The 25,217-nt window shown below is 35.3% G+C and overlaps 1 protein-coding gene across 8 annotated transcripts in view; it reads left to right on the top strand.

Moving 5' to 3' along the window:
* LOC118197630 (potassium voltage-gated channel protein Shaw-like) overlaps window positions 1-25,217 on the top strand; it is an 834,105-nt gene that overhangs the window by 373,030 nt on the left and 435,858 nt on the right. Inside the window, exon 1 of one of the 8 annotated variants that reach the window (XM_085813383.1) lies at window positions 23,797-23,957. The exons of the other annotated variants lie outside the window; for them this stretch is intronic. The gene's annotated coding sequence lies outside the window, so the exon portion shown is untranslated. Of the gene's footprint in view, window positions 1-23,796; window positions 23,958-25,217 lie in introns of those variants that run through there. 8 annotated transcript variants of the gene reach the window in all.

The raw sequence follows: 25,217 nt of genomic DNA, 5'->3' as shown, positions 1-25,217 counted from the left end.
CATTAGATTTCTTCACAGTACTTTCACAGTTGTTTATAAGTGAATAAATTCTTTATTTCAAATACATTTATAAATAATTTAATGAATATTTAAGTATTTTGTCAAAGGCAGATACATGCTTTTTGCAAGCACATGCATAAATACCCATACATATTTCCTATTTATCATTTCCGGCATGTGCAAATGTTTAATTTCTGTGCATTCACTATATTTTTCGTGTAAAGTAATTTACACTAATTTAGCATACACCCGAAAGTTTTACATAAAAAATATATATGAATATAATTTGAATGAAAATTATAAGTATTATTTTTAATACCCACTCAAAGGTCAGTTTTTCTTCAAAATTCCTGCACGATGGCCTCTCTCTCTTTAGGCAGATAGCCCTTGCATGCGTTACTCTATTTAATAAAAACTTAATCTGACCTATGTGCCTAATTACAAATATTTTAACATACATAATTTTATATTTCCATTTAGCCATCAAGCTTCAAACTTTTCAAATCTTCTAGAAAATAAATTTTGGCAGATCTCTTTTAGCAATTTTCTTAAAATCTATATTTTTGTAGTGCAACAGCTTAGAATTTTATAAAACAAATTCATAATCAAAATCGCTGTTGTTAGTTATCGAAAAATTACCAAGATGTGATTTTTGCGTAAATGTCAGTAAACTATACAAATTGCTATTATCCATTACACTATGAATGTTTCTTTCATGCGAGAGTGTCCCTTTTTCGATTTCGATGGAACTGCCGTGTGTCGAAATACTATCAGAACCTTGTCAAGTGAGCTTCTGAATGTAAACAAAGAACACCCCGTCTGGTGACCCAAGCTCCAAACAGTGCTTCACTTCTAGCGCGGAATGGCCCCTCCTCCCTTTCCTACCTCCATGCCTGCGACCAGGGGGAAAAGTTCACACCTCTCTTCCGGCCGAGCCCAGCAGAAGGTTCCCTGACCCTTCTTTTTAGGGTGGGTTACCAATAGTTCTTTAGAGAAGCGGGACGTTACAGCTCCTTCCCCCTTCGAAGAAACATTTTGCTCATAAAAATGTTTAAGTATATTTGAGATAAAGAGTTACACTGGTGTGCAAAAATTAAGGACGAGATGGTTTTTTTAATATAACTTTGTACAAAAGCTTTCCAAATCAATACATTTAATACTGTAAGATCCCCAATACGTAAGGACATGAGTAATGTAAGCAACACTTACTAAAAGAGAAATCAGAGGGATAAAAAGAAGCTTTATTGAAAAAGTAGCATGGAGCGCAATGCGACTGAAGGGCGATACATCTCTGTGATGGGTGTCCAGCAAGAAACATCCGGTCTTTAATAGGGGATATGATCTTCCCTGACTGCTAGGCAGGTTTCACAGTGTCTGCCCATGCTGAGAATGAGGGTGTCAATGAGTTGTTGAGGCATTGCTACCCATTTTTCTTACAGTGCCAATCGAAGCTCCGGAATCGTTACTGGTGGTAAGGTACGAGCTGCCAAACATCTGCCTAGAAAATCCCATACATGCTCGATGGGATTGAGATCCGGAGATCGTGCCGGCCAATCCATACGTTCAATATCCTCACTCTCTAAGAGCTGTTCGGCAGCTACTTTGCGATGACATGGTGCATTGTCGTCCATGAAAAGGAACTGCGGACCCATAGTGCCTCTAAAAGGAAGCACATATGGAAGAAGAATATAATTACAATAACGGGTCCCGTTGACTGAACCTACGTCGAAGATGTGAAGGTCTGTACGACTACCAAGCATGATGCCTCCCCAAACGAGAACACCGCCACCTCCATACCTGTCCCTTTCAATGATGTTCGAGGGATGATTGCAGCTTTCCCGCTCTCTCCAGATGAGTATGCGATGAGAATCGCTACTCAGACTGAATCTGCTCTCATCCGTAAAGAGTACTCGTCCCCATTCATTGTCTCTCCAATTCCGGTGTTCCCGGCACCACAGAAAACGCCTTCTCCGATGGGCAGGTGTTAGAAGTACACACCGTACAGGGCGTCGTGCAAACAGACCACCACCGTGCAGTCTTCTGGCCACGGTAAAACTCGATATCGGTCGTCCAGTCACTTGTGTCGTGTGTCTAGCGATTTCTCCCGCTGTCTGCCGCCTGTTTCTTCTGGCCTGTAAGGCAATATACTGGTCATCTGCGGGTGTGGTTCCTCGTGGACGACCACTACTAAACCCCCGAATAGCTGTTCCTGTAGTTTGAAATTGTCTCCAAAATCGTGAAACGATGCTGTGAGCAATTCCGAACTCTGCAGCCACACTGCGGCCTTCCTCCAACTTCCCAATGATTCGACCTCGGGTAAAAGCATCCAGATGTCGTCTAACAGATTGAATATTCGCCATTTCTCGCTGAGGCAGCAACTCGGTGTGATTTTAACTGCTATACGTCGTGCAATCTCTTTGCCAGAAATACTGATCTTACACCGACAACATGCTTTATACTACTCAGACACTCCGCCATTACGTCTACCTGCATATCTGCGCATGTGCTACCGTACATCACCTTACTTAATCTCCTGATTTGTCTTTCTGTCCGCTCTGCCTCTTCGTTCAGCTGATATGCTAATTTTTCGACTTCGTCCTTAATTTTTGCACACCAGTGTAGTTACACACATACATAAGGAAACAAAATCACATAGAAGTACCGTGATATTACATCAAGGCCAGTGACACAATTAAAATACATAAAATTCACAAAATATACAGAGATAAATACAAGCATATTTTTTTTTAATTGCATACCTGCTTGGACTGTGAGCATTTTTATGGCTCTTCCCAGCTCGATGAATAACTTGGAAATTATACGGCTGCAGGGCTAACGCCCACCGCATTAGCCTGGGATTAGAGCCTGCATTAGTTTTTAACCAAACTAAGGGGTTGTGGTCAATAATTATAGTAAATTTTGGATCGTCCAAATAATAATGCAATTTTTTTTACAGCAAACACTATACATGCGCATTCTTTTTCAGTTGTGCTGTACTTAGCTTCCGTCACTGAAAACTTCTTGCTTAAGTACAAGATGGGATGTTCGGTGTTGTTCTCATCCATTTGTGTTAATACCACTCCCATGCCTAGATCGGAAGCATCAGTTTGCACCATAAATTCTCTATTAAAAACCGGTGCTTGTAGCATAGGTTCCTTCGTTAATTTTTCCTTCAACTGAATAAATGCGTCTTCGCATTCCTTTGTCCAAAGAATTTCCCCTTTCTTTGCTTTCCCTTTTAAGGCATTCGTCAGTGGAGAAGCTATAACCGAAAACATGGGAATATACCTGCTGTAGTAACCTGCCAAACCTAAAAATGCCCTTATTTGAGTTTTTGTTTTCGGAGTGGGATAATCAGCTACTGTTTTAACCTTTGCCTCAGCTGGTCGTCTGATTCCCTGTCCTACGATGTGCCCCAGATACGTTACATGGTTTTGAGCAAAACGACATTTTGACGGCTTAATGGTCAAATTTGCCGCAGTTATTTTTCCCAAAACGCAATTTAAATGCTTCATATGATCTTCCCAAGTTTTGGAAAAAATAGCAACATCGTCTAAATACGGGACAGCAAAGCTTTCACACCCTTTTAGTAACTCAGCCATCAACTTACTGAAAAAGTAAGGAGCGTTTTTCAACCCAAATGTCTATATGTCGCAGTAGTCTATATGTCCCAAATGTCATGACAAAAGCGGCCAATCTTTGGGCCCTTGGACTTAGAGGAATTTGCCAGTATCCTTTTGCCAAATCTAGAATTGTTAAATACCTGGCAGACGAAACAAGCTCCACTTGTTTGTTCCCCTGCCAAATATAGAGGAAAGGGGAAGAACTCAGTGCGTATTATTTCATTTAGGCGCCGGTAATCTATACACGGTCTCGGGTCTTTCCATGGCGCCTCCACTAGAATCATAGGCGAAGTGTAGTCTGATTCCCCTACCTCGATTATGTGCAAATCTAACATCCTCTGAATCTCCGTTTTCAAAATTTCCGTTTGCCTTAGGGATGATTTATAGGGTCTAGATCTGACTGGTTTGTCGCTTATTAATTCAATGTCATGCACTACTAATTCCGTTATTCTCGGCTCCGTTATGGAGAAATTTTTAGAAAATCTCTCTAGTAATTCTCGTAATTGATCTACATGGCGAGGTTCCAACCGATCTTCTAAGTTGCTAGATTGGATGATGTCTTCGAAATCATAAATGTTAGGATTTGGATCTAGATACGGAAAATCTACCTCTTGATACACACCTTCTTCATTCTTACTTTCAGATGATAAAGCATTGATTTCCTCAGGTCTTTTATAATAGGGTTTTAATATATTTACATGATAAATATGAGATTTCTTTCCAGACATTTTTACAATGTAATTTTTATCCGATATTTTGTTTTCGATAACTCCTGGCCCCAACCACTGGACTGCCAGCTTATTCGGTTTCGATGTAGCGAAAACTAACACTAAATCCCCTATTTTAAATTCACGCTTCCCGGCGTTTTTGTCATATCATAGTTTACGTTTAATTTGCAGTTCTTCCATTCTTTGCACTGCTATCTCCTGACACCGTTTCAATTTATTAATCAACTCGAAAACATATTCAGTTACTGGATTTTCTTCATTCTGCTTCTCCGTCCAGTGCTCAAATAATAAGGTTTCGGGTGTCCTTAAATTCCTACCATGCACTAATTCGGCAGGTGAAAACCCGGTGCTTTCATGGGTTACCGTTCTTAAGGCAAGCAACGCCGAGAGAAGGTGTTTTTCCCAATCCGTTCCAGCTTCCAGACATAGAGCTCGTAAGAGTCGTTTGATTGTTCTATGAAAACGTTCGATCGGTTTCGATTGGGGGTGGCTAACCGAACTATGACTAACCTTAATCCCAAACCTATCGAAAAATTCCGTAGTAAGTGCACTTACGAAAGACGTTCCGAGATCACATTGGATTTCTTTCGGAAAACCCATACGACTAAAAATATTAATCAGGGCATCTGTCACAGAAATTGAACTCACATCACTCACTAGAATAGCGTCAGGGTATTTAGACGACAAGCATATGGCTGTTATTAGGTAACGTTTTCTTGTTGAACTGACCAGCAGGGGGCCTACTGCATCAATGTTTAATTTAGAAAAAACTTCTTGAATGACGGGTACTAGTTTCAGACGGGCTTTTTTAATTTCATTTGGTCTCCCAGCTCGTTGACATTTGTCACAGGAACGAACGTAATCTTCAATTTCCTTATAACAACCAGGCCAAAAAAAAATATCGTAAAAGCCTATCCTTCGAATTTGTAACCCCTAAATGAGCCGAAGTTCCTTCGTGGCATAATGCTTGGATTTTTTTTCCTAAATTCTATTGGCACTACCAGCATTTTTTCTCATTTCCATAACGATCTCTTTGAACTCCAAACAAAAGATCGTTCTAAATACGGTAAGTATGTTTCGATGATTGATTTCCATTTCGTGAACTAAATAGTCGTAAATCGCTTTTAAGGTTTCACACCTTTTCTGGGAGTCACTAAATGTCCTTCGGTCAGTCTTTATTAGAGCAGTTTCTCCCCCGCTGCTCTCAGCTTGCGGTAGCAAAATTTCCGTTCCTATTATGGAGGTAGGAAGTAAGATGGAGATGACCTAAACAAGTTTCTCCCGTACCCTGCTCTGAAGCACCGGCGATCCCTACGTGGTGACCAAAACATAGGGTCATTTACCATTGAGTTCAATGGGATTTGACGTGTTCGGATGTAAATATTTTGTAATTACGTAGTAAATATACATATAAATGTATATATTTTCTTTTTCTACAACACTTCAGAGTCCTACGTATATGAAAACAACATATTTTTAAACAACATTTCATTCTGAACGGAATTAAATGCTATACTTTTCACAGGACAGTTTTCTCAGAATGGTTTAATTTGAATGAAATATTTTTACAAGTTTTCGTTAATTACATTAGAAAAAAAAATTAAGGTAATTCGATTTTGTTCGGTTGAGGTACAAAAATTAAGATCAAAGTTTATTGTATTCTTAATATTAAAATTATGCATTATTTCTTTTTTATTTATAAAACTTCTTCCTAAAATACTTTCTTAAATATGACATGATTTTTTGGCTTCTTAGGCATCTTTTAAATCGAAAAATGTAAGTCAATTTATAATTAATGCTCTATTCAGTTCATTTTAAATTAGAGAATTATTAGGAATTAGCGAAATACTTTAAATAGTACTTGACTTTCTCTAAACATTTCTGAAAGGGAATGAAATAAGTTTTTTTTAAGTTTAAAACTTGTAATTGAGTTATTATAAAATGTAAGGGGAATAATTCTTTTAATTATACTTATCAGATTTTTTTACCCTTCATTTCAACAATACATATTTCAAAACTCTTTATTACTTTCTTAAGTGCGCATCTCACAGCATTTGCTTTACAATACCTTTTAACAGATTGCTTTCCAATACGAACAATTCTTGCTTAAATAGTTTTATAACGTATTTGTCAACAGGATTTCAATTTATGTTTACAATTCAATATTACGGTTATTATATATTTAGATAATATTTATAATCATTATAAATTAGATACATTTAATAATTAGATTTCTTCACAGTTGTTTGTAAGTGAATAAATTCTTCATTTTAAATACATTTATAAATAATTTTATGAATATTTATGTATTTTGTCAAAGGCAGATACATGCTTTTTGCAATAATATACAACAATAATATATGGATGTGAAAAAAATTTGTTTTATTTAAAACATTTTGGCGTTTGGAAAATAAAATAAAAGTAGCGAATACTCTATCAAGGGTATCGAAAGACGTATACAATTTTAAATGTATCGTAAGGTATTTTTCATTCTTTAAGCATAGCATTTTTCTTAAAATCTATATTTTTGTAGTGCAACAGCTTAGAATTTTATAAAACAAATTCTTAATCAAAATCGCGCTGTTGTTAGTTATCGAAAAATAACGAAGATGTGATTTTTGCGTAAATGTCACTAACTATACAAATTGCTATTATCCATCACACTATGAAAGATTCTTTCATGCGAAAGTGTCCCGATTTGTATGGAAATGTCGTGTGTCGAAATACTATCAGAATCTTGTCAAGCGAGCTTCTGAATGTAAACAAAGAACACCCCATCTGGTGACCCAAGCTTCAAAGTAGTGCTTAGCGTGTTTCTCTTCTAGTCTAGTGCTTCACTTTTAGTGCCGACTGGCCCCTCCTTCCTTTCCTACCTCCATGGTTCCTATGGTAGGGTCGATTGGACTGGGGGACTTACTGACCCCCGTCTTCCCGAAAAGTCGTTTTTCTCGAAACTCGATCCGCCACTTCCTGTGGGTTTTGACTTATCTTTCGGTGTTCGGTGACCAAGTGTTCTTTAGAGAAGGGGAACGTTACAAGGGCTACTAGGAAAAGGAACAAGAATCTGTCGACCAAATCAAAAAGGTGGTGAATTATTGCCCACAGTACTTAAGTTTGTGCTCCACTACAAAGACATTTTGTGAATGAGGAATGTGAGAAAACCTTTATGCCTTCGCCAGTTTTGAAGCGCTGATATTCCATTGGATGGAGGAATGTATCTAACACCATAAGAACCAGCGTTAGAGAGCATAACGTTAATTAAATTAACGTTAAATGTCATAATCATTATTATCCATTTCAGTAGACTCTAAGAAATAAAGCGAGGGAAACTTAGTTGTTTTATTTCTCATTATTTTTATTCGGTATTCCATTTTTAGCTACCACATTCACTCTTTTATCGAACCATATAGGATATTCCATAGTAATGCATTTTGTGACGCTTAGAAAATTCATTTACTTTTAAATATTACTTCTTCTTCTTCGTAGGATAGATAAATATCTTAATGTTTCTTTCCTTCTTAGCGTCGTTGCATTTTTATACATTTCTGAAGGAGTACAATGGAATATTTTTGGATACAATGGATAGCATGTTGACATTCAATCACCAAACATAGCATAATGGAGCAGAATAATATCTTTTATTTAATATTACTTTCACTGCTGTCAACGGAATTCAAATACGTTTAGTAAACACTGTTTTCTCCATTTACCTTTCTTGAACCTTTAGAAGCACTTTAAAGAGCACACGAAAATGTTAACGCAAACAGCGTGGTTGGAACATCACCAAGTATAAATTCTCAAAACATACGTTTGAAGATTGTAAAATAATGGAGGATGTAAAAGAACACTCGGGGAAACTTTATAAACTGAAGAAATATTTTGTGAAATTTTCTGAGATGAATTGTCATGAACTAACATTTCTGTAGATCTACATTTAAATTAACCAAATTAATCTTTTGAGATTTCTGTTTGAAAATCATAGACAATACTTTTTAAGAGTTATATTAAAAGTAACAAAATGATCCTTGGTCTTATAATTTAAAATTTGCTTAAAAGCATGAGGTGAGAATAATGTTGGAAATATATTCAATTGCACATAACATATAAAACATGAATAAACACATCGCACATTAAAATATAAAATATAAACTTTTTTTTGAATTTCTTAGGTATTGATTTGATCAACCCAGTAATACTTCTCTTCGAAAAGAAACAGTCTCAGAAAATAAAGCCAGATTTCTACTGAAATATATAAGACATGCCTTTAAAAATATGTTTCATTAATTACAATAACGTAATAAATGTTCTTAAAATAATAACTTATGTCTATAATAAAAATATTATATAAATATTTTACAAATTATATCAGTGAAGTATATTTATAAAAGGATTTATGTTAAAAATAGCATTCTGAATAATGATTATTGGGGAAGTTAAACTACAAGAAGTAATGTCTGTAAATTTTGCAGGACTAGTTTCGATGATTTAAATATAGAACCATCTTCTTTAATTGACAAAGTGCATGAACGAAATAGAATATCGTTATAAGATAAAAATGACTGGAAAGACGTCAAACTACTGGCGCCATCTATTGATGAAAGAAGAAAACTAAAACATAATTTCCTCAAAAGCTGGGTTTAAAGCTGGATTGGAATTAGGGTCTTTAACTGGAACAGAAAGATTATTTTAATATGAAACACCTCTAGAAAATCTCATTCGTCAATGGAGGATGATTTTTGAATAATGTTGGCTGCAGAAAAATGGAAAGTGTGATTTCTCTGACCAACAGTGCTGGGCAGCAGGGTATTTATGTGTTTCCTTTATTCTAACGTATATCTCATGTTCTTTAACGAGAAATTTTAACGCTGTCTTAGTTTGACCAATCGCAGTGGCAAGAAATCCTGTAAATGCCCCAGAAATTCATATTCGGAATGGGGTCCTTAAAGCTGGAATGTTGTTGTTGAGTACAATGTTTGGTGAAAACCCTGTGTCAATAGTAAATGTTTTTAAGTACTTTTACTGATAGGGGCTTTTCACTCAAAATCTTTAACCATGCGGTTAAAAAATTTTCATCTTAGCACATTAAAAGGCACCCTACGTTTTAGGAGATTGTAAATATTCTGCTGTTATTCCTTTCTGTCCATCAATTAGTTATAAAATTGCACATATTTTACCGAAATTTAACTCTCGGTCGTTTTTTCTATCAATAAAATTTCCAGTTACATATATGAATTCCTAGAATGTTTGCAGGATTCCTTACCAATGTAGTTTAATTTATATTAGTCAAACTAAGAGAACCTTAAAATTTCGCGTTAAAGAACATGAGGCATATTTTACGAAAGAAGAAGCACAGAAATTTTCAGTTGCCCAAAACTGTTGTTCAAAAAATAACACTTTCCATTTTTTTACAGCCAAAATTATTCAAAAAGCATAGCCGAATTAGATTTTCTAGAGGCGTTTCACATTCAAAAAAGTCTTTCTGTTCTAAATAACGACCCTGATTCCAATCCAGCTTTACCCTCAGCCTTTAAGAAAATTATATTTTAGTTTTCTTGTTTCATCAATATATAGCGCCAGTAGCTTGGATTTTTTTTTTTTTTTTTTTTTTTTTTTTGTAGTCATTTTGTCGTATTACCATATTCTGTCTCATTCATTTGCACTTCCTCAGGTGAAGTAGAATTGTTCTGTATTTAAACCATCGAAACTTGTCATACAAAATTTACAAACACTACATTGATTCTTGTTGTTTAACTTCTTCAGTAAAAGAAAAGAATGCATGAAGAAATCTTTTTATTAATTTTAGTCTCTCAAATTGTTGAGCATTTGTGTCACATTCTTGCCACTAGGTGGCGGGCATCTCTTCCTTTACTTTTGCTGTAATTAAGTTCCGAGAAGCAGTCGAGATTGGAACCGCTCTGAGGAGCGTAAAGACTCAGAACTAAAAATGTACTGTCTTAAAATAATTATCACCTACCTTGTAAATAGTGTATATTAGCTTTTTATTTCAATAAATAATTAAAAGACAAGATGGCTTGTTAGCAGTAATAGAAACTCTTACTGAAAACGTGATTATTAGAAGCCTGGCGTCGTGAACACTGAAGATGCAGCAGGTAAAGAATTTTACATTAATTTTATTGTAAATAGAAGAACCTGATGCAACATTTTTTATGGCGCCCGAACAGGGACGCCAGGTTTTTTTGAAAAGTTCTAATAAAGTGAATTCAAAAGCTGAATATTAAAATTGAAGATTTTAATACTTGTTCTTGAAGTATTCAGCAAAAGAATAATTTTGTTTTCTAAGTAAGAGTTAAATATTTGTTTTGCATGAGACGTATATTTTTTGTGTAAGTGTTTGAATCTAAGAAAAGATAATGGCAGAAGTAGATAAATTAAAAAAGAAAAGAAGTATCTTAAGAACTGCCGTTACAAAACTATTTAAGAAAATCGAAGCTGAATTAAATAAATCTGAAGGTAGTATTAATGAGCTCGAAGAATTGTTAGAACAGCTTAATGCTAAAACCGAAAAGCTATCTAATGCCGATGTGGAAGTTGAACCAATTCTGAGTGTAGATGAATTCGAAAATGAATTCGAAATTACAGAACAATATCGCGAGAAGATAACGTTATGGAAATTCAGGCTTAAGAAACGGATTAAGGAACTTAATCATGACTCAAATGCACCGAACACTCAGCAAAATATAAAAGACACACCTAATGTTAAATTAGCAAAACTTTCGATTCCCGTATTTTATGGGAACAGTAGTCAATGGCTTACTTTTTGGAATAGTTTTGAGTCCTCAATACATAATAACGAATCATTGAACAAAGTAGACAAATTTAATTACCTGAAAGCATATTTAGGAGGAACAGCTGCTAGTTGCGTTCAAGGACTTCCGTTATCGCCGAAACATTATGATTCAGCAATTCAAATCTTACACGACCGTTTTGGAAGGAGAGACATTCTTATTAATGCGCACATGAATAATTTGCTGAATATTGAATCATTAAAAAATGCGAATGACATAAAAACATTTCGTAACTTGTATGATAAAGTACAAACGCAGATTAGATGTCTCGAAGCGTTAGATGTTGTATCGGAATCTTACAGCGCTTTGCTGTGTCCGATGATTTTGAAGTTATTGCCTTCAGAATTAACGCTTGAATTTCATAGAACACAAAATGTTGGCACCGATTATAACATAAAAGATTTAATGTCATTTTTACACGCAGAACTTTCATATCCCGTGAACGCACAAGGTCAACGGTTTCGCAACAGCAAAAAGTATCCGATCGGCGACAGTTTTCTTCCCCCCCTGCAACGAAAAGCGCATATGGTCTCTCAAATAGACATAATAAACCAAAGATTCCGACCGCTACAGATTTGTTTACAAAATCCGAATGCAGAGAGGAAAATATGAACTGCGTCTTCTGTAATCAATTTCACAAGACTTATGACTAGTTTCGTTTCCGGCTTATCATTACAAGAAAAAAGGGACATTTTAAAAAGAAAATGTGCTTGCTATAAATGCCTAAAATTACACATTTGGCTCAAAACTGCAGAACAAAAATAACTTGTTCTATTTGTAAAAAACAACATGCAACTATTATGTGTAATAAACAAAATCCTTCTGTCGTGGTTTCGGAAATTAAAAAAGACGAACAGATAGAAAATAAAGTACTTTCAAATCAAGCAGGATGTTCAGAAGTATATTTGCAAACTTTAATTGTTCGCATATATGGAAGAGGGAATAACCAATTTGTTCGAGCGATAATTGACACCGGAAGTCAAAACTCATACATAAGCAGGTATGCAGCAGAAAGGTTACAATTAAGAAGCTTAGGTGAACAAAGTGTAACCCACGGACTTTTCGGTGGCATAGAAGTTTCGGAAAAACATAAACGTTATAGAATAAAATTGGGTAGCGTAGATAAACGGTATAATTGCGAAATCAATGTATTGGATGAAAGAAAAATATGTTCTTCGGTCCCTAAAATCAAAAATATACACTGGATTGGGGAACTTAGAAGAAGAGGAATTTACGTCAGTGATGTTTTTGAAAATGGAAATTGCAGATTATTCCAGGAGAACCCCCAAGAGATTCATTTGTTGTTAGGGGCAGATGTTGCTGCAAATTTATTTACAGGTAAAATTGAAGTTCTTCCTTGGGGAAGATTAGTTGCTGTAAGTACAAGACTTGGGTGGACAGTCATGGGGAAAGCGAACACTGACAATTATGAAATAGAAAATTCCTTTTCCACGCTTTCGTTATCCTTACATATTTCTGATGCCACGCTGTCAGAACTGTGGAGGCTTGATGCTATCGGAATAACAGATCCAGTTACAAAAAAGGCTAGAGAGGAAAGGGATTTGCAAGCAAAATTGCAATTCGAAAATTCTGTATCTCTAAACGAAGAAGGGCGTTATGAAGTCGCACTTCCGTGGGCGGAGAATCATGTACCACTCTCCACCCACAAGGATTTAGCGTTAAAACGTCTACAATCTACCACCCAGAAACTTTTATCTCAAAATTTATTTTCTCCATACAATGCAATTTTTAATGACTGGTGTAACTTAGGAGTGATCGAAGAAGTTAAAGAAAATATTGCGGTTGACTATGGACATTATTTACCACATAGACCGGTGATCAAAGAAAATAGCTCAACACCAATTCGACCGGTGTTTGATGCGTCTGCGAGGAAACAATCGTCTCCTTCTGTAAATCAGTGTTTGGAGTGTGGACCAAATTTGATAGAACTAATTCTTTCCCTTTTGTTGAGATTTCGGGAAGGCAAGTTTGCTGCTATAGCAGACATTGAAAAGGCTTTCTTACAGATCAGTGTAAGGCCTCAAGATAGAGATTGGCTTCGGTTTTTCTGGTGGGTTGATGTGGAAGAAAGGAAAACGAAAATATTTCGTCATACTAGAGTAGTATTTGGGGTTAAGAGTAGTCCTTTCCTTTTGGCAGCTGTTATAGAATTCCATCTACAAAAGTACATGGAAAATTCTTTATATGATACGGAGATGGTAGCTAAACTCTTGCGTAGCTTCTATGTAGAAAACGTTGTTGCCAGTTTTGACAAAGAATCCGAGATGATCCAGTTTATCGAAAAATCTCGAGAAATAATGTATGAAGGAAAATTTAATCTTCGAGGTTGGTTACAGAACGGAGATAACTTGAAACAGGAAACTATTTCACCCGTATTGGGTCTGTCACCCGTATTTCACCCGTATTGGGTCACAAACTCTCAGAAAGTTTATTTAACTTTGAATCTGAATTGGCTAGAAGATTTTGAAATGGGTATAATAACGAAGAGAACAATTCTCGCCGTAACACACAAAATATTTGATCCTATTGGTATTGTGAGTCCTGTTCTCTTGTATCCTAAAATATTGTTGCAGAACCTATGGAAAACAGAAATTTCTTGGGATACTGAAGTCGACGAGAGTACAAAACAAAATTTTGTGAATTGGTATAAAAGCCTTTTTCTCTTAAAAGAAATATCCCTCCTACGTTGGATACATTCCAGCAAGGACAATAGGAAGTTCTGCAGCATTCACACATTCTGTGATGCCAGTAGTAATGCGTATGCTGCTGCAGTTTTCTTGAGAACTGTGACGAATTCTGGAGTTGAAGGTCATCTGTTGGCATCGAAGTCTAGGGTAGCTCCCGTGAAATCTATTACGATCCCTCGTCTGGAATTGATAGCTGCCACGATAGGTGCCAGACTATGTTCTTCTGTTTTAAATGGTTTACAATGGCAAAATGTGGAAACGCATTTTTGGACGGATTCTACAACAGTTTTGACATGGATTCAAAGGGAAGAGATTGTCTGGGCTGTCTTTGTGAAAAACAGAGTCAGGGAAATTAGAAAACTGACAGATCCAAAAACGTGGAAACATATTGCTGGAACAAAAAATCCAGCTGACCTCCCATCAAGAGGTTGCACCGCTAAACAACTTTTAGCAGTTAGATGGTGGGAGGGCCCCGACTGGCTGAAGAAAAATCAGGAAGAATGGCCTAGACAAAGGGAAATACCGGACATGGAAATAGTGAATTCAGAAAAAAGGAAATCAGTCATTTCTGCACTAAATACGCAAAGGGTAGAACATTTTTTTGAGAAATATTCATCTTACCATAAAATGTTAAGAATAACTGCTTGGATATGCAGATTTATCAACAACTGCAGAAGACCAGATTCTAAACAATCAGAACTCACGGTCCCTGAAATAGAAACTGTAGAAAAGAAAATATGCAAGATAATACAAATAGAAGCATTTGGCAAAGAACTTAAAGTTAGCAACCTTTGTGCCTTTTTTGACTCAGATGGCCTTATTCGGTTAAAGACCAAGATTACTAGAAGAGAGGAAGAAGAAAATTTTCTCTGTCCAATTGTATTGCCCTCAAATCATGACTTAGTTCATAGGTTAATTTTAGATTACCATTTGCGACTATCCCACGCTGGTGTGCAATTCGTACTAGCCAATATTCGACAGAAATTCTGGGTCCTGAGAGGAAGAAAAACAGTACGTAAAGTTCTTATGAAGTGTGTTCGCTGTAGAAGATATAGCGCAAAGAATATAGAGACTGTTCCAGCACCTCTTCCTGAAGATCGAGTTAGAGATGCTCTGGTGTTTGAAGTGACCGGAGTCGATGTAGCCGGTCCTCTTTATTTACGAAAAGGAAAAAAGGCATGGATCTTGCTCTTTACTTGCGCGGTCTATCGCGCGATACATCTTGAACTGATAGAAAGTTTATCAACAAATGCGTTCATCTTGGGATTAAGGAGATTTATTGCCAGAAGAGGTCGTCCAAGTATTATTTACAGCGACAATGGCACTAATTTCGTTGGAACTGAAAATCTTTTAAGATCGATAGATTGGAAAGAAATAGAATGTAATTCAACTAGTATGAGAATACGTTTAATCCCCCAACTGCTTCATGGTGGGGCGGTTGGTGGGAGAGGTTGGTACAAACAGTCAAGAAGATGTTGAGAAATGTTCTCGGAAAGTCCTGTGTCTCTTACGAGGAAATGTTGACTATACTTTGTGATATCGAATCAGTAATCAACTCAAGGCCCCTTACGTACCTTTCAGAAGATCCAAATGATCTTACGGCACTAACTCCTTCAATGTTTCTACAAGATGTGCACGACATCGGAGTAGCAGACTTAGACTACCTGGATACCATCAATCTGACAAAAAGATACAAGTTCTTGCAGAACGTAAGAGAACATTTTCGCAAAAGATTTCGTGATGAATATTTAGCTATCCTAGTGCAAAAACCATCTAAACGATCTACTTGGACTATCAACAAAAATGACTTGGTGTTTGTCGGCAGCGACAACAAGAAGAGAATAGATTGGCCAATAGGTCGTGTTGTAGAACTATATCCTGGGAAAGACAACGAAGTACGTGTTGTCAAAGTGAAAACTGCAACAGGTGAACTCCTAAGACCTGTGAAACGTATTTATCCTCTCGAACTTGATAGACCTAACTTGTTTAGTGACTTCACCATGAACATAAAAAACTCTGCGGATAAGTGTTACAGTGATATGAACTATCAAACTAGATATGGACGTAAAACTGTAAAACCTCTTACATATTTTTAAATTGCTATACTAATTTTTGTTTCTTTTCAGTATTTTAGAAATTTAATTGTCCTAACAGTTGTCAATTGGAACATGTTATCTGGATATGGTATGAATGTAATGCAGAAAATGTTTAGATGTGTAATCCTTCTTTGTAAGTATTAATTTTAGAGCATTAGTTATTTTTCATATTTGTGAAAGTTGTACTTGAATTTTTGTTTGATTATTGATAAATTTTGTTTTGATTTTCCCATCTTATCGAGGTAAAATCAAAAGGTGGGAGGATGTCACATTCTTGCCACTAGGTGGCGGGCATCTCTTCCTTTACTTTTGCTGTAATTAAGTTCCGAGAAGCAGTCGAGATTGGAACCGCTCTGAGAAGCGTAAAGACTCAGAACTAAAAATGTACTGTCTTAAAATAATTATCACCTACCTTGTAAATAGTGTATATTAGCTTTTTATTTCAATAAATAATTAAAAGACAAGATGGCTTGTTAGCAGTAATAGAAACTCTTACTGAAAACGTGATTATTAGAAGCCTGGCGTCGTGAACACTGAAGATGCAGCAGGTAAGGAATTTTACATTAATTTTATTGTAAATAGAAGAACCTGATGCAACAATTTGCATTTTCGTATAAAGACGTATAAAACATCTCATGCCAGATAAAATGGCAAAATTTTGAGAAATGTTTATTTACTGGGCATGTGTTAAGTCTGTTATTATTAAAATTAATGTATTTGCTGATTAAATAAAACAAATTATATGTTTTACTGTGGCAGCACTTCCTAAGTGACATAGTTCTTTTAATTTCTTAATATAGCTTAATGCAAGCCTGCTTAATATAGCTTAATGTTACCGCTTTTTTTCTCTGTGTGACGAGCGAGTTTCATCTAGGAAGGCCTCCCTTCCCTTAGTTAGGTATCCCTCGTGTGACTTACTATTAGTAATCTATAACGTAATGCAAATTAAAGAAAAGGCCCTAAATCTGCGAAAAATCCTCTTAATTTTTGTAGTTCAAATGTGGCATTTTCTTTCGCATTTTGGCCTAGAAATTATTTATTCATCCCATTTAAAGTATAACGGGCATTCACTTATTTGGAATACCAAATTGTTTTGAAATATACGTAATATATAAGCAACAGAATGTAAAGAGTTGTAATTTAAAAACTGATCCTCAAATATTTGGTGTTTTTTGGAAATTTCAATATGCTTCAATGACGATAATTATATACTCCTCTCAGTTTACGCGTTCAAAGGACCTATGTTAAGCAAAACATTTTTTTTAAATTTTTCAATAAGATTTACATTATACTGAGGTTTATGTATTAATACAACTCTGATTATTCATTATTAGCCAATTCATTTTCCTTTTTTTCTTTCCGTATGTCCTCTTCGAATTTTTTAATATCCGTGACTCTGATGTAACACATCACAGTAGATCTCTTTGTTTTCCCTCAATAATGAAGCCATAAAACTCATTTTCCTTTACACGTCAACAGAACATTTCCCTGCTTTATAGGAAAAAGAAAAGAAAATGATATTATTACGAATTACATCATGCACTACCAATGCTTTACCAAGTAATTTATTACAAATACTCCTACTGTAACATGAATCGCTTTAGTGTTGCTTTCCAGCTGACAGTTGGCCTGGATTCATGTCTGGGACACGAAACTTGTTGCTGGGTTTCTGGGCGCCTGTCTTGTTTATATCGGTCGTTTCCAAGGGCAACTCGTTTCCACGGACAACTGGAAAATACGCGTTCTTACGGAAGGAAAGCCGATGCTCATTTCCAAAGCCTTTTTGACTTCTTCTCAAAGTTACTGCAATCACGCATTGTTGAAAAGTTTGAATGCAAGCTGATCAAAAGTCCGCTGTGTTAATAGTTAAAGAATAAGATGCGAAATGAACTAATACTCTTCCATTTACATTACATTTGTTTTTCTCTAAGATATGCAACTTGATGCTATAATATAAAATCTTTTAAAAGGATATCATGTTTAAATATTTATTGAACGGTTAGTAGCAGACTTATGGTTTTCGCTTCAGAAATGAAGGAAATAATGAAGGTTTTTAGATAAACACCTTTTTCGTTATGCGATGTCTTTAAGAAAAATGTATTAAATTAAAATTTGATACTGCTCTCACACAAAAGCGTTATCGATGAGAAAGGTATCCTAAAAAAAAGGAGTCAAATAAACGAGAATTTATTATTATACTATTAGCAGAATTTCCCGATGTCTCATTAATTAAACTTTAAGGCAACCGGTAATGCATATAGTGCTTTTTCTCTGACCCCTGATTAAAATGTCGTCATCATTTTAAGAACCCGTTTTTTGAGCGACTGAGCCGTGTTACAGTCCTTTAAAATGTTTGCAACGGCATTAGAAATGTCTTGTAAAATGGAAATTTCTTTGTAGGATGTGCATATAAAATTTTTAATTTCGTATACTTCTGTTCTCGTGTGATTTAACCTACTTTACTGAGAAAGCCTACACATAATACTCCATTATCCATCATTTCTAGTCAAACATTACACTTTCCGTTTCTCTGGAAACCAAACTGCTCCAAAATACATTGGCGAACATTGCATATTTCGTAGTGACGTTTCACATCCATAAGAAATGTTTGAAAGAATAAGAAATTGGTTTGTGATGTTGAGAAAGGGTCTGAAGTTACTGAAAGCATGCTACGTTTTCTTTTGGTCAGGCTGTTTAATTGACAAGGATTTTTCTATCAACGCAGTCTACATTGGTAGATTTAACTGAACATAAAAGTTAAAGTATGCAATTTACGCAGCAATATTCTATTGGTCCAGGCCATCTAATCAATGGATCATACACTACTAACAAAAAGCTAACGCTGATTAAGTCAGCATTAGAAACCGGGGGAAATTAAGAAGAAGGTCAGCGGTCCATGTTCAAGGCTGTAGCTTATTTCTGTTCTTATGTGCGTTAGCTATTTTGTATCTTGGTGGGAGATGTCGAAAGTTGAAGAAACTGTAAAGATAAAAAGAATGAGGTCAATGAGTGGGGTGATTTAAAAAACAACATGGCAGAATAGAAACAACACGACTGGAATAGTTTATTAGCGTCAAAACACTGAGCATTACGAATTCATTTGAATACTATCTGTCAAATTTACGATGTACGTTAACATCTTTCCATTTTCGATACTTAATAAAATTCATATTTAGACTTAAAAATGAAAAGCTAAGCAATGAAAGTGTCAAAGTAAGTGAATTCGCCTAAACTTCCAGTATTACAGTAAAGTTGTCTTAATGTAGGTGATTTATACTATTTGGAGTATAGATTTATTCTATACTATACTACTAGTCTACTAGTCTTTAAAAATAAAATAAAAAAGAAAACAGAAAAAGAGAAATAAATTTAGATTTCTGTAAGCTGTATTAATTGTTCGGTTTCACCTGAAACTGCACGAAATGTATTTAGAATTAATTTAAATTTCAAGTATGCATTTTTAGAAACTTAATTCTGAAATAGGTCTATTATTTTCATGTATGTATTCTTTTTCTATTTATTTACCTAGACGCTCGAGCGGCCAACCGACAATATTATATCAAAAAAGAAAAACATTTAAGAATTTTAATGAATAAGAATAATAGTAATTTCATGAAAACGTTTAGTATTTCTAGTTAGACATCTGATAATTTACTTACACGTTTATTTAAATCAATCATATTAAAAAGAATGTTCGTAAGAAAGAATTTATTTCTTACAAATCACTTTGTTAAATAGTCACTTTGTATGTTATCAGTAACAAGCAAATTAAGTTTGAAATTTAAATATCTTACACTTTACTCAAAAGCAATATGCTTGCATTTGGAAGATAAAAGTATTTTATTTTAAGCAATGGCAACACATATTTTTTAAATAACTCTAATTGCTGATGAAACTTGAAAGATTATACCAAATGGCAACAGTCTCGTGTGCTCAAGATATGTAGGAAATGTTTTCTTTTAAAAATTTTGCCAATGCTCGCTTTCAAATCATTGCGACTGTTAATCTTTAATGGAATGATGCAGTCACCATGGTGCCTGTGCTGAAGGCACTATTCCTGTCGCAAAATTTATCTTTTTGAATCATGTCAGTTGTACATTATGGTAAGTTCGAAGTTTGTTAACCAAACAGTTATTAAATTCGTACAAACTCTTAAATAAACAAATAAATTCGAAATTCAAAATTCGGTCTTTGAGGCGCATGTGTATGTATGGGGAGGACGTAGTTCGTGCATTCAAAATCTGATGGCTGTAAGTGGGTGCCATCGTTTATCGCAAGGAACATGCATACATACATCCGGATTCTTCGTTATTTAATAACTGAGATGTATATTCAAAGATATAGATATAAGCCAAATGCAGATTATCTCTTTACAAATTCAAATCTGAAATAGGATCTGTCAATAAAATGATGCAGCATGCAAGAAAATGCATTAATTCTGGAACTGTAATGTTTTCGAACACGAATAAATTATTTTTTAAATTCATAGAATTTGCCCAAAATTCTCGTAGTGCCTCATAAGGTATTTTCTCCTTCCTTTTGCATACCTTTTTGGTGTAAGATAGCACACTCCAAGCGTATTCGAGAACTCCATGGCTCGAGTCCCGGTGAGGCCACTGCGGATTTATTCGATTTCCTACTTCAAAAATCCTAATGACTCTATAGTGGCACCCGAACTAAAAGGTGATGTGTGATGATTCTTCACAACCAGGATTTGGCGACTGGGTTCCCTGGTCCCCAGTTGTCTTTGAATGCATATGGGGTGTTTTCTCACTCCTTTTTGCATACCTTCATGGTGTAATGGCAGACACTAGGAGCGTATTCGAGAGATCCAGGTTCGAGTCCCGGCTAGGGCAGTAGTCATTTTTCGTGTTTCCTACTTCAAAAAATCCTAATGAGACCACAACCTTTAAAATTTCTTTACTGTTTTACAAAAGGCTTTCATCTCATGTGTAAGAAAATTTGACGTTAATTTCAATTTACTAAGATACATTGCAGTTATATCTGTATTACAATTTTCTCTTTTCACAGTCGTGCATATTGTTGTGGAGAGCTAGAATTATTTTTCTCTCGAGGGAAAACGAAAAATCAATTTGTTTTCACCAATGTTAGAGTCACGGATCATCCATTTGGTAACTATACATGCATAACACTAACACCTAGACAGAACGAATAGGGGAAATACGACAACACATTCTGTTTTACTTAAAAAGGATGATTGATGAAAGGCGCGAAATCCAGTCGTCAAAATCCGAATGATGCCGACTTATCGTCCAACAGCAGGAAACGTGAAATATAAACTTCCCTTCACAGGAATCGTACCGCAAAGTATCGTAGAGTACTTATACCACGAAAACACGCAGTGAAAATGTTAAATTTCCGTATATCGTTACAATGCTAAATTTTAAATGTGTCATTGAAACACTTTTTATGATAAATCTTTGCATGCTTTGAAAAACTGACAGGACAAATAAATAAAGCTACAAATTCTCGAAATACTGGAATTAAAAGCTTTCTGAAGCAAAATATGTGCAATATATTGTTGTTGATATAAATCATCTGTGGCATGGTTGAAATACATATCGAATTCTTTCGTTATTCAAAATCTTTATAATCCAAAAATTCTTACGGTATTCAAAATCTCATTGATGATGAGGTAAAGCAAAGGCAGTAATTAATAAAATATTAACAAAAGCAAATACCTATTTTGAAATTGAATGCATATATTTAGTATTGACATTAGCCTTATACAAAGATCAAAATTTGCATAAAGCTGTATATTACTTACATACTAAGCTTAAATTTTTGTCAGTATTTAAAATTAAAATTATTACGTTTCTCTTTCATTCTTTTTTCTTTCTTCAAAACTACTTGAAACGAGCAAGAATATTCTTACTTTAAAGCAAAACCCATCCGTTTCCATCATGTGAAACCAAAGAAGCCCCTGTTTTGTTCCATAATTTGATGCAATAATAATAATTGTACGAGAAGTTTAAAAAATACGCTAACTCATTAATTATTCAGCACTTTTTAATACTTTATCTACATTTATTTGCCCACGTATGAAAAGAAAGAGATGAAAGGATAATTAATCATATTTATTTAACGTTACACCCAAAAAGTCCTTCTCTAATGCTAATTTCCCTTTTACCTTTCATAATGACGTGCAGCACTGAATGAGTTGAAAAATAGTGCAATCACGTTTAAATAATGACGTCTAATTTTAAACCATTTTAAACGAGTGTGTTTAAGAGCGTAGTAAATAACCTTTCTAAAAGTGGGTATGTAAGTTTCATTTGATTTTTTAATGAGTGCACTTGAATGTGTCACGAAATGTAGTTTAATATCTAACAGGTAATAATTTTGACAGAGATTGCAGAGAGGCTTTGAAGCATATATCACGCAAATTTTAAATCTGCTAATTGTTAACAGCCATTTCAGTCATAACATTCATTCAGCTAGTAAACACTTTTACATCATTTATACAGAGTCCAAAATAAGGGTTATTATTTAATGCCTCAGACTAAGCAAAAAAGCACGCTGACTTTATTTGCGTTCATTTTATTAGGAGGTAATATTTTATATATCGATTTTTAAGTATTAAGGTAAGAATGTAAGTACAGGGTGATTATAATTAAGGTTCCACTTTAATTGAAAAGAAAAAAAACTGCTGGTCATAAAACGAAAACTGCTGGACTAAATGTTATCAACCTTGGTAATCGTGTAAAAGAGGTCATGGTAATTTATCTCCCGTGAAACAAAAAAAGTTCAAAAACCCATTCCCAGAGGGGAAATTGTACTGTATGCAACATTGTTAAACGAAATAAAGGTCGGAATCTAACTTCACTGTTACACGGGTTTAACATATTGTATACCCTTAAGAAACACTGTCCTAAGCAAAATTACCATTTAAAGGCGATAAAATTCGAGTGCGCCATCCCTGTAAAGGAGAAATTCGTCCGTGAAAACCACAAATTATCGATTCGAAAATGTGAAATCGCAAAAATATGCGCATTCCAGAAATCGTTTTCTTTAATTTGCGATTTTTGAAGCATGAATTCACACTAAGACATGAAGATATCGATCTAGAACGTTTTTAATTGTTTCTAAAACCAAATTGTTTATGGGGTCAGCCAAAATCGCAGTGGCTTGTAATTGGTTTATGGCAGGAAGAAGCAAATGACTTATGCAAATAATCTAAACAATTTGGCGTAATTGAAAGATGCGATACACCGCTATGTCCGTAACATTCCTTCTGATATGCTAAGAGCTGCTGTTGAGAATGCAGTAATACGATTTAACTTGCTTTCGGAAAATGGTGGACGAAACTCTGAACATGCTTTGTAACACGTTTCAGAGAAATGATTAAACATATTTTAAACCGATGTCTTCATGTTTTATTTCGTTTAACAATATTGCTTACACCTCCATTTTCCCCTAAATGGTAAGTTTTTGAACTTTTTTCTCCGTGGAAAATAAATTCCCATGACCTCTTTCACAAGATTACCAAGTTTGATAACATTTGGTCGAGTATTTTTCAGTTTGTTGACTCTATACTGAATCTAGTTAGTGATCCTGTTTTTTCCCATTTTTGTTTAATAATTCTGATTTTCCTCTTCTGTGTTTTTTTTTGGTGGGGTAATTTTTATATATTTATTAATTTATTTGCTTGATTATTCCGTAAAAATCTAGTTCCTGACTATAATGTGTTCCTTTTACTTCCTTGTCCGAAGTAAACATATAAGGCATTTCTCCCGACTTCTTAGCATGCCTTCGTAGTGTAGTGGTCAGTACGCTGGGAGCATATATCCAGAGGTCCATGGTTCGATTCTCGGTGAGGACGTTGCTCATTTTCATGACTCCTGTTATAAAAATCCTAATGTCTCTACACTGGTGCCTGAACTAAAAAGGTGGTGGATGATGTGTCTCCACATCCAGGATTTGGCGATTGGGTCCCCTAAATCCCAGTCGCCCTTTAAAAGGAGGAGTATATAAGGTATTTATCTCGCCTTCTTAGCATACATTCCTAGTGTAGTGGTCAGCAAGCTAGGCGCGTATTCCAGACATCCGTGGTTCGATTCCCGGCGAGGGCGTTGCTCATTTTTCATCACACTTGCTATAAAAAAATCCTAATGTCTCTATAGAGGAATTATTGCTATCATGAAAAATTTTGGGTGTTGTATTTCAACGAAAATAGCCATTTCGACCGCTTTAGAATCCATTTTTTTTATTGCAGTTTTTGCGTGACATCTGTACGTAAGGACATAATAACTCTTTTTTCCAAAGCGGATTGTAAAATAAAATTGATTGAAAATGGATTCAGAAGAGAATTCTTTATGACATTTATACATATATATCTGAAAACTGGGTGAAATTTTACGGAGTGATAGGACGCACCTATACAAGCAATATTCGTCATAGACAGTCTGGGCGGAACGCAAAAGGCCAGCCATTAGTCGCATTGTAAATGGTACTAAGAAGGTCGGTGCTCGCACCCAACGGCATTTTCTACCATGGATTGCCGAAGGGATGGTTGGTTATCCTAATCAAGTAATTTCCCGGGCGATGGATTAGTCGAAGTACTACCATAGTTTGGTCACCAAGATCACCGAATCTGTCGTGTTTGGACTTTTCCTTGTGAAGCCATGTGAAAAGCCTAATCTGCGAGTGCCCCATTGAAACTAATATGGATTTAATCGCCAGGATCGCCGCTGTTGCTAGCATTGTTGCTCCGGAAATTTCTGGTGTCTTCGCAATGTTCGTCAGTCCCTGGTCTGCATTACAACTACGTACAACTCGTAACATAATGTCTTTTAAGCAATTTCGTTGAGCATGTACATCAATTACATTCCTGTTAATAAAATGTTTTCTGAAGTATCTCCTTTCAATCTTTGTTAATTCTTTAGAGGTGACAGTGAAATTTATCTTTTAGTTTCTCACCGTTTGCGTCGCGACCATACATTATATAACGAATAGATATATTACAGATATATTGCGTCCTATCACCCCATAAAGTTTTCCCACTTTTTCAGATTCAACATTCCCAATCTCTTTCCTGGCTCGGTGGGCTTAGCTGCTTACAACGAGGTTTAAGTTTCAAATTTCAGTTTACAATGTTTATGCTGGAATCTGCATAATATTGTTTATTTTGCGATGTCACTTCTGTGTAAAAAATTCTGTGTAATTCATGGTTATTTATGATTCTTACATATGAAGATCGGACTGATGTTTATACTAAAATAATGTAGTTATAACT

The sequence above is a fragment of the Stegodyphus dumicola genome, chromosome 3, assembly GCF_044657685.1.
Source record: "Stegodyphus dumicola isolate Sdum_Otavi_A_Nest chromosome 3, ASM4465768v1".
In the NCBI taxonomy this organism is placed as follows: Eukaryota; Metazoa; Arthropoda; class Arachnida; order Araneae; family Eresidae; genus Stegodyphus; species Stegodyphus dumicola.
Note: the sequence above shows the minus strand (reverse complement) of the source record. Positions and strands in the feature narration are given on the sequence as shown.